A 7,734-nucleotide genomic window follows, 5' to 3' on the forward strand; every position below is an offset into this window, starting at 1 on the left:
AAAATCTAAAGTTGGTATCAAGTTGGCAGGTTTGATGTCTCGAGATGGTGTTCGAACTAGCCTGGCAGGCATGGCTCAGCACTACACACCACCACCACCACCGCTTCACCAGTAGCATAGTTGAGAAGGTGGTGGGAAGGATCGCTGCCGGACCTGTTCTCAAGATAAAAAAAAAAAAAAATAAAAAAAGGCAAGTTGTTTGCGTATGTCGGGAAAAATTCTTCTATAAGAAGGAAAACTCCGATGTGGATTACGTGGAGTGGCTTCCAGATGTAGTGGTAAGAGCAAAATTGGAGATGTGCGCGCACACGCACGCGCGCGCACACACACACACACACACACACACACACACACGATTACCTGGAGGTCTGGTCACAATTCCACGGCTTACGGTCTATATAATTTGGTAGGTGAAAAGCATATACAGCGTGAGAGAAGACGCATTTATATCGTCTCCGGCTCGGGATCATGATCCAGGTAGCTTTGGTTGTGAGCAAAGTGCACTATGCCCTACCCCACAGGGCTGGTGAATGTGCTTTCAGATGCAGAAATGCCTTCAGTAAAGAACTACAATATTTTTACATAATTTTAGCATTATTATTCGTGACACCTACGCTAGAAATATGAATGAATGATTAATGAACATGCAGAAATGACTAATGAGGAAAGAATTCATGAAGTATAAAATGAAACCATGGTAATTGGAAACCTCTTGACAAACAAGACAATAACGAGGCAAGGACGTGAAGGGGTTGATGCTGTGATGAATGGAAGAGCGGCAGCAGAGAGGGAAGGCAGACAAGAAAGAGCATGCAATAACATGGCTCACTACCTTGAAGGGGGAAGACACAAGCAGAAATGCAAATACAATTCATGAGGATCCACTGTCATTTTCAAAGATCCTGCACGGGAGTAGCAGTAGATAGACTTCCTGTGATTTATAACGAATGAGGACATGTAGGTGTGCGTCCGTACATTCTCAGAACGAGGTGTAGCAGGCACGCAAGGAAGGAGGCCAATGTGGAAGGTGTCATGAATTTACTAGAACAATTTTTACATTTACAGCAAAGGTGTAATTTCATATGATGCTCAGAACACTTTCGGAGAAGCTCTTGAGTATTTCATGGGTCAGTGTTGTGAGATTTATGTTTCATTCACATTCCTGGCAAGATAAGGCATTTTATTGTGTGCTTCCATTCTCTCTCTCTCTCTCTCTCTCTCTCTCTCTCTCTCTCTCTCTCTCTCTCTCTCTCTCTCTCTCTCTCTCTCTCTCTCTCTCTCTCTTTCCAGTAACGATTTGTTTATTTGTTCTTTTTTGCTTAGATTATTAAAATCCAATGCGTGTTGTACATTTGCAACATTAAAATCTGTCATGGAATTCTCTTGCATGATCTTGCAGGCACGCTTGACGTAACTGGGCCTGACGCGATCTTGGCTGTGCCTAGGCCCACACTTCCAGTCTCGGAGAAGAAAAGATTCATCATGATTTTGTTTCGGAAGTTGGTATGTATTAGTTTAGCATTTGTTTCATTCATTGTACAAAACAGTGTTCCCTTTCTAGCCTTTCCTTACCTTAATTAAAAGGCCACTTTCTTCAATAAAGCCAAGAAAAATTCGCTTTAGATACAATACATTACATTACATAAAACATTACTCCACTGGAGCTACACACTGCAAAGACTCAAGAACAAAACTTAACCAGCATATGAAAACCCTGACTCCACCTTAACGTCAATGACAAGCGTACCTTCTCTCCACCCTCACAGATTGGCTTCATAAAATACTGCTTGACAGTAGACCCCCACAACACTCCTCTGCTCTTCATTTGACTGTGAAGGTTATACTTGAAAAATATCCTTCCCGTGTGAGTAGACCTTACAGCAGCTTTCCTTAACATTCTCCCATCTCAGCTCCTCATGTAGGCATATAATAGGCAATCCATCACCCACTAATTCCAATATTTTATTTAATAGACTACAGTTCATTCTCCATATATTTCGAACCTGTACCACAAAGCTTAATGACCCAGAGTTGTTAACAAAATGGGGAATATCAGTACAAACTTAGTGGTTTTCAGCACCTTGTTAAAATGCATTAACGCTGTAAAAAAAAAAAAAAAAAACTTTCGATTTTTGTGCATCTCTTGTGAGGAAGATTGATATGTTGCAATCAATGTATGTAGCACTTTCCTGCATTTCATGTAACTGATTTAAACATCCCAGGTCAAGAAACATTGCCTTTATAACATTCAGTGGTTAATGTGAACAGGCATTTAAATAGTATTACTATATGGAATACTTTCCGGGAAGCTATGCTGTGGCAGACATGAGTATGGTGTTCACATGGCTGTGTGAGGTGTTAGGTTGGGGCTGCTCACATCTTCAATACGCATCTGCCGGCGTGTGCCCCCTGTTGGTTTGCCCCGTCAAAGCTGTGGAGATTATGAAAATGATGGGTTTTCAATCAGCCCCGATAATTTATTGGTGTTGCTGCCATCGACCACTGTTGTTACGGAGTCACACGTGTTATTCCGCCGCCAAACCAGCAAGCAAGGATTCTTTGATGGTTTGTCTGCGGTTTCCCCGCTTGTGACGTCATCCTAGTTCGTGACCGTCACTCACCGTGGAAACTTGTATATTGAAACAGGATTAGGCCACAGTGTTTACTCATTGGTCATTGCCTGATAGTGCGGACATGTTTTATACCAGCCATGTTTTCCTCTCTTCCATATATTTTATTTATTTATTTATGGAGGTAAAAAATAAAGCGAGACGTCTTGGATCATGTGGCGTTATGAGCAAAGAAGGGATAAAACACTTTCGGTGAAGGTACTGCTATGCACGACAGAGCGCCAACACGACTGCACGTGTTATCTAACCTCAATGGGACTCGAGTAAAGATCAACTCTAGAAAACGACAAGCTATAAAGTTACATTTTTCTTAACTTTGTCATTATTTGGGTTTTTTATATGTAGAATGTTTTTTGGGTTTATTGGGTTTTTTGGGTTTATTTATTTATTTACCAATTTTTATTCTATATATTACCCTACTTTGATCGAAAGGTTAATTTTCCTATAACTTTCAATACGGTTCATTTTCGAGCTTTTTTCTGCTTCTCTTTTGTGATAGCCACCTGGGTATCTCTTCTTGTGGTAATCTGCAGCTATTCTCCGACTCTTAGTCTTGGGATGACTCCCCGCATACTGTTGTTCTCGTTGCCCGGGTATTGTCTCGTCTATCAGGGGTGGTGGTAACTTCCTGTAATCTTGATACCTGTTTTCGTGTTTATCATCATCACTGATTTATTCTTTCAACTTTCTTACGTCCTTTATTTCTTTATTCTTCACATTTTTCCTTAAGTGTTTTATCTTGGCGTTTTATTTGGGGTTACAACAGATTATTAGTAAAGGACAGACCGAGGATTTTCAGTGCAGAAGCGAGGGAGAGTTGAGTGTCATTGAAGAAGAGGGGATAGTAATCTGGGAGGCTGGGATGATAGAAGGAATTGAGTTTTTGAGGCAGTGAAAATATTGTTTGCTCTTGTCCAAACAGGTATTATTATTGTAATCTTCATATTCCTACACAGCAGCACTTAGTATTATGGTTTGATTACACTCCTAGACTAGAACTACTTGTATTTGTTTCCGTGGTGCCTTTCATCCATGTGCTGCTTACAAAAATAGTGTTGGTGGCATTTTTTCTTCAATGAAACTTACGATCAGGATGCTGACACTTCATCTATCCAAGATTTCAGTATGTAACATTAAAATTAAATTTCCATTTATTTTTGGCTGTGACAATGACTACTACATAACAAAAACAGTGAGAATAATCTAATTCTGTTTCGCGCCTTTCATCCCAGCCAGGAGGGTTTAGATAGCGCGTAGGAAGTGACCGCAAGATACTCTCTGTACAGTATAGTCTAATACCAGTTATGTCAACCAGATTGCATGGTGCACCCCAGGATGCATGATTTTTCAATGGGTACTTTGAAAATAACGGGATACATGGAAGGCTACATGACATGGCCAGTGTTTATAAGAGTACACAGTACGAAAATATGTATGCTTTAGGAAGAAAGTTGTGTGTCATGTCAAATTAATTTAAACTGAAAGTAATACAAATTTGTATTATATTAATATATGAAAGTCCGATGCGATGAAATTTGTGCCTCACAAGTTTGATATGCGTTTTAGTATACATTTAGCATCTACAGAACAATTAGGACCGAGTACCTATTTTCTATGTTTAGAATAGACTTGTATAATATCTGAGAAAACGTGTGTGTGTGTGTGTGTGTGTGTGTGTGTATATATATATATATATATATATATATATATATATATATATATATATATATATATATATATATATATATATATATATATATATATATATATATATATATATATATATATTTTTTTTTTTTTTTTTTTTTTTTTTTTAATTGTCCTAGTCGCGAAGGTAAATTAATTTCTAAGAAGTTCCCTGAATGGTGCATAAACATGGAAAAGGTTGGCAATCACTGGTCTGTAGTACTTGGCCAGGGAACCCTGCTGAAAACGAGTGTGCAACTAATGTGATTATGGCTGGCTGTTGATAGAGACCGAAGTTCGCGACTGGGAAATGGATTTGTAATTGCTTCATAATAAATATAGGTGCGGTACGTTGGCGTCAAAACTTTTCGTAGCTAATTATGGGACTAATTATCTGCCAGCTCATATTTAACACTAGACAGAATATCAAAACCATGTAATGGTTACTGCTAGAAATAAAACGCTGTCAACTAGTGTAACTGTCTGTTATGATTTATCATTGTGTTCAGTTAGGCATTGTCTGTGTCAGTACTATGACTTACAGTTCAGCACTTGTATTTAACTCAGAAATTGCCTCTTTTGTATACTGCCAAGTAAGGCTGCTGTGTTTCCTTTGCAGACATGGTAATTCGTTTTAGAATGTTGCTACGAACACTTATTCCAATAGTAACAACTGTTGTCCGTCTCACACCTTATATTTATTCCATTAAGGGAAAACCTTTTTCTCATTCCATGAAGAGAAAGCTTTTTTTCATTAGTATATCCATAAGGCTTGTCCACACTATTAGGCAGTGCCAGATGAGCAAACATTATTGACAAATACCACTCTAATGCGAAAATTTCAATGTTGATGGACGCGCACAAGCAGAGGTGACGTTATAATGTCACGTCCATGTAAGCGGCCAGTGTCCTGCAGCCAACATTAGTTGCGCACCATTCAATTACTCACTCACGGACTCGCACTCAATTACACTCTGATTACCCACGGGATACCCATGCACTCACCGGACTGTACACAGATTACCAACGCTGCCCACGTAATTACATCCAAATACACACCAATTACCCACGGAATTAAATCCGATCACACATCATGATCCACACTACGACTACACGGGCACGCACATGAGCTGCCCGCTAGCAGTGAACGTGGCCGAGAGGTCTAGATTTAAATTAAAAAAGCGGTGACCTGGACTCCGTCAAAAATTTACTCTTTTACCTGGATTACGGTGAGCCTGGTGCCAGTGACGAAGACACGATGGTTCGCGACATCCAGCAACGAGGCAGGAGGAAGACGTGTGCACGGTGCACCATACTTTCAGAAAGTTTTCTGTTGACGCCCATCAGATGACTGCCTTTGCGGCTCGTCACTGGTCATGAGCAGCGAATAGTGTTTTGTCCTTGTCGGCGACCAACGGTGACATCCCAATTGGTGTAGCCTGTAGCGGAAAGCTACTGCGCCCATCCTTCACCCTATTCCTACCCGGCTACCCGGGATAAGCTGGGTAGAGCGGTGCAGTCTCGCCTTCAGCTACCTACGGACATCGCTGCGGGGCTTCTACTTATAACTGTCCTAAATATGAATTATGATAGCCGATTTGCCTCATTACAGGGGTATATGCATCGTTTTTATTAATTTATTTTCATTCTGATGAAAGTCCAAGCTAAATGAAATTTCTAAACTCTTTTCGTTCTCTCGCGTTGTTTATTGTGTGCAGTATTGTGTACATACTGTGTGGACTTTCAACTACGCTAAGTACCTTATAATTGCTGGCATCGAATTTCCTGTGCCCTCTATATCCATTCGTTCATCCTCTCTAAGTTTGTTTGTAAAGCTGCTGCATCCAAATTTGACCTAATTTATCTTTCGTCCGCAAATATACCAACGTTGCTAATAACCCCATTATTTAGATTATTATTCCATATTAAAGATACTAATTACGATCATAAAACTTAACCCTGTGGCACCACTAATTACTTGGCCCCACTCGAATTTAGAGCCATTAATAATTATAACCATACGTTGCCTGGTCCATAACCATTACCTCATCCAGCTGAAGTGTCCCATCTATTCTATACACCATGTAAAAAGAGCCTTTGGTATCTTGTCGAACACCTTACGAAGTTCAGCTATAGTGCCGTAAGTATCCATATTATCTACTGCTTCATAAACTTTACTGCAAAAAAGGAAAAAAAAACGAAGTTAGTGAGGTATTATTTCCACTTCAAGATGCCATGTTGTGAATCTTCTATCAACCTTTCCTTGCCTAAGTTATCCTCATTTTCCTGGCAATTACAGATTCCATTATTTGAACGTTTGGTGGACTGGCCGGTTAATCGACTATTTTTTTTTTTTTTGTTTATGTATGAGGGGGACCAAGGGCAACAAAAAAATTAGAGAAAAAAGCCCACTGAGGCACCAGTCCCGAATATGGAGTCAAACTCTTGTATATACGAGATGTGGACAGAGTAGGAGTAAGAGAGAGTAAATAAAGTCTTGAGCAACTAAGCCGCGAGAAAAAGGGAAGCATGCAGTTGGCAAGATCAGAACATCAGTTAGCGTGAAAATAGCGGTAGAAGATGGCTAGAGATGCAAAGTTGCGGCGATGAGAGGAGGAGGCCGAAGATTTATTTCCTTGCCTGAGTGTGTGGATCAAGCCGGGAACTACTCCCCCTGGTAGCACTGAAAGGGGAGAGAAATGAATGCAAGAAGTGTCTTATTTAAAACATATAAAACGTAAATCTACTTTTGTATTTATTTTATTTATTTTTCAAGATTGATTACACGTGAGGGGCGTGAGCTCCATCAGACATATGGATTAACCTGCTGAAATCCTTCTCGTTATCAATTTTATCTACCGTTACTAGTTTATATATAATCACTTGTTATTTTTTAATATTCTTTGATTAAAAAGTAAAACAAAAAAAATAGTGTTACTTATTGGCTTAAAAACGAAGGACATTATTTCCTTCATTTCATTCAACATTTCATGTTTCCGTACGTCTCATTTTTTGAGAAGTTCAGAACTTTCATCCACCATAGCACTACCATAATAACCTTATATTATTATTATCTAAATCTTTAATAGATTGTTTTTGTACTATAATCTCCTTATATGTTATTATCTAAATCTTTAATAGATTGTTTTTGTACTATAATCTCAAACTAAGCTTGGGAGATCGCCAAATGAACTTAACTACATTCAATTATTTATTTTCAGTATTCGTGTGGCAGGTGTGGAGGTGTGTGGCTTCATGTTCCAAAGCCGCGACACACATACGTACGTGCTTTCAGCGACGTTCAGCAGGGAGGTGTGCTTATCGCCTCCCTCCAAGACAGGAAAAGGGCCAGTATCAGGTGGTTGCAGGGAGGATGTCTCTCTCTCTCGACCACCATCCCCTTGCTGATTGCAGTGCA

At 39.5% G+C, this 7,734-nt stretch overlaps 2 long non-coding RNA genes across 2 annotated transcripts in view; one reads left to right on the forward strand and one right to left on the reverse strand.

The window, feature by feature from the left end:
* The first annotated feature begins 1,397 nt into the window (after positions 1 to 1,397).
* LOC135107205 (uncharacterized) lies at positions 1,398 to 7,682 on the forward strand. Its single transcript, XR_010271651.1, has 3 exons — positions 1,398 to 1,503; positions 1,767 to 1,864; positions 7,538 to 7,682. It is a non-coding gene; the product is annotated as an uncharacterized LOC135107205 (long non-coding RNA).
* LOC135107204 (uncharacterized) overlaps positions 7,500 to 7,734 on the reverse strand; it is an 8,411-nt gene continuing 8,176 nt past the window's right edge. The window contains exon 5 of the long non-coding RNA XR_010271650.1: positions 7,500 to 7,734. This exon is cut by the window's right edge and continues 333 nt beyond it. This is a non-coding gene — a long non-coding RNA (uncharacterized LOC135107204).

Source organism: Scylla paramamosain, chromosome 15, assembly GCF_035594125.1.
Source record: "Scylla paramamosain isolate STU-SP2022 chromosome 15, ASM3559412v1, whole genome shotgun sequence".
Lineage (NCBI taxonomy): Eukaryota > Metazoa > Arthropoda > Malacostraca > Decapoda > Portunidae > Scylla > Scylla paramamosain.